Consider the following 3,036-nt stretch of genomic DNA (forward strand, 5'->3'; position numbering starts at 1 on the left):
TGAAACTATTTTGTATGATTGTGTCATGGTGGATATGTCTCATTATACAGTTGTAAAACCCATAGAATGAATGTAAAACACAAAGAGTGAACCCTAATGTCAACTATGGGTTTTCAATGATAGTGATGGATTAGTGTAAGTTCAAAAATTTATCATTCCCATGTAGGAAGCTGACAGCAGGGGAAATGTGGAGGTGGGTAAGGCACGATTTAGGAACTCTTACTTTCTGCTTAATTTTTTTTTATTAAGCGAGAAATGGGGTGGCAGAGACACAGACTTCCACAGGTGCCCCGATTGGGATCCATTGAGCAAGCCCCCTAGCAGGCGATGCTCTGCCCATCTGGGGCCACTGCTTCACTGATTAGCAATCAAGCTATTTTAGTGCCTGAGGTGAGGCCATGAAACTATCTTCAGTGCCTGACGCCAACTTGCTCAAACTACTTGAGCCATGGCTCTAGGAGGGGAAGAGAGAGAGAAAAAGAAGAGGGAAGGGGAGGGTGGAGAAGCAGATGGTTGCTTCTCCTGTGTGCCCTGACAGAGAATCAAACCCAGGACTTCCACACACTGGGCCAATGCTCTACCGCTCAGCCAACCAGCCAAGGCTCTGCTCAATTTTTTATGAAAGCCTAAAAGTAAAATTAAAAAAAATTATTAAAACAAAACAAAATTATAGTCTACATAGCTCACTACCTGAAACAGCAGTAACAATCACTTTTTGACAATCCTCAAGTATAGAATCTAGCCATAGACATCTGCACTTGAGGCATCAGGCAACACTGAGGATGTCTGAGACAGAGCACAGCAATCAATGTGATACAAGCCAATTTAGCTGTGAGCTGTCCACCATTCTTCATTGAGACATGACCTATCCAAAAGAAATGCTGTGGGTGTGTTCAAACCAGGTTGCTTCTTTTTTCTCACTGTAATTAATTTTTTCATCAATCTTCTATTCCTTTTAACACATTCAAGGCATAACATATTATCCTCTCGGTCTGAGTATGGGAAAGTGCAGGCTAGTAAGAGGAAAAGAGAAATCATCTGTTTGGGAGTGTCAGGCACCCAGGCCTGCCCTACATGGGACTGTAGGCAAACCCAACCCTGTCTGCCCAGAGAGATCTGCCATGGATCACACACCATCTGACACCAGATGTCTGCAACAGAAATTTCTCAGCACAAACAGGACTGGGGCATGAATTCACGACCTTGGGTTGCATGGCTCTTGCAGCAATTCTTGACCATGCTGCCAACATGGCCTCCTGTGCTGACATTACTACTTCAACTGTATTGGTCTCTTCCTCTCTCTCTTTCTTATCTTACAACTTTTCTCACTCTTGGGTCACCATCTTGCATTTCCTCAAATATGACTGCAATGTGATCTCCTGTGGTGTTTCAGCAATACTCTTTACACTGTCTTCATACTGCTCATTTACTTGTTTTTTTTCTGGAGTAGGTATGTTCTTTGAGCCTCAGATAAACCTCTGTTTTCTTGCCATCAGTACTCAAATTAAATTATTGGCACCAGTTCTGCAAAGTGTCCCAATGTACTTTATTAATTGAAGGCAAAATGATTAGCAAGGGAGGGATTGGTTTTGAGCAAGCTTTGAATCGTTCATTCGCCTCAGGAAGACAAACTTTATCGTTTGTCCTCATCTTCCAGTTGGCTTCTGAAATTGAAAAAACACTTGGTTCCATTCCATGTTTTTCATCACATTCCTCATGAACTGGGACCAATGTGAGAATCACACTTTCTTCTATCAATTCATCCTCAAAGAAATCTTTCTCGCTATTATCAGAACTTGAGCTTGCCATTATCAGGACACTCTGAGGAAGGCAAAGCCAGCAGCGCTGAGGAGGCCTTCAGTTTACTCCTTTAACCTGAGGGTTTCTAGTCTGATTTTCCCTTCAGTTTCATTTTTATTCTCAGGGGCAATGTTTCTTAACAAAAAACATATTGTATAGGTTATTATAAGCTTCATTACATTTGACCCTGGTTGCTTTTTATAATTTGGATCAACATTTATTGACCAACATGATCCAATCAACTCATTTGGATTCAGTCAATATGCTATACCGGCTATTAATCTCAGTGGAAGTCAATAAATTTATATTTAGACATTAATGACTTATTAGATTGAAAGCTTTATGAAGCAATTCGAGGCATTATCTTGTTAGCTACATTAATTCTGTCATTTATTTGACTTGGAGGTGCTGGCCTTGGGTGAGTAGAAGGTTGAAGCAGAGTTAAGCAAAGTTTTAGAATCAAATTGACCTCAAAGATGTCCTGGCAGAGCATTTGACATCAGGCATTGCAAGACACAGAATGGATAAGGAATCAAAGACTAGCATTTTAAAATGGTGAGACTTATTTTTTAATTTTTTTGAGGCTGTCAACATATCTGTTTTAGGAGACCTGACAGAGTAAAGCATTTGTGTACAATTACATTTTTGTGCCTTTTTGTTTGTTCCCAGTACTTTTTAATTAGACTGTTTAATTTTGTTCCTCCTGAATCACCTCCTTTATACATTGTTTATGATTGGGAATGTACATTCTTCTCAGCAGGGCTTTGTGATTTGAATAGTTTTATGCATTCAATATTAATAAAGAGTTGGTCTTTATTAGGTTTTCCTTCTTTTGCATCCCAGAACACTGCTTTGCATATAGTATTTGTCAAGCTACTAAAAGAAAAAAAATATCACAAGAGAGTTTACACCCTTCTCTGTAATTCTTTTTTTAACATGTTATATGATATGAAATAAAATATAGACATTTTGCTACCTTTCATTGGAAGTGGGGGGTGGGGGGAAGGATGTGACAGTTAATAGATGGTATTTATGGATTTAAGAAAGAAAGCAAATTACACCAGAATCAAATTAGAAATGTAAAGAAAACCACCTTGTAAGTCTTGCAACATTTTCATTAAGTTCTGCCTTCTACTAGACCAGTGGTTCTCAAGTAGGGCTAATTTTACTTCCCTGGGGGACATTTGACAACCAACGGTCAGGAGACATTTTTGATTGACACAAAAGGTTGGGGAG

At 39.3% G+C, this 3,036-nt stretch overlaps 1 pseudogene; it reads right to left on the bottom strand.

The window, feature by feature from the left end:
- Positions 1-825: 825 nt before the first annotated feature.
- Positions 826-1,809, bottom strand: LOC136386211 (developmental pluripotency-associated protein 2 pseudogene; annotated as a pseudogene).
- Between the last annotated feature and the right edge of the window lie 1,227 nt (positions 1,810-3,036).

The sequence above is a fragment of the Saccopteryx leptura genome, chromosome X (assembly GCF_036850995.1).
Source record: "Saccopteryx leptura isolate mSacLep1 chromosome X, mSacLep1_pri_phased_curated, whole genome shotgun sequence".
Taxonomy (NCBI): Eukaryota; Metazoa; Chordata; class Mammalia; order Chiroptera; family Emballonuridae; genus Saccopteryx; species Saccopteryx leptura.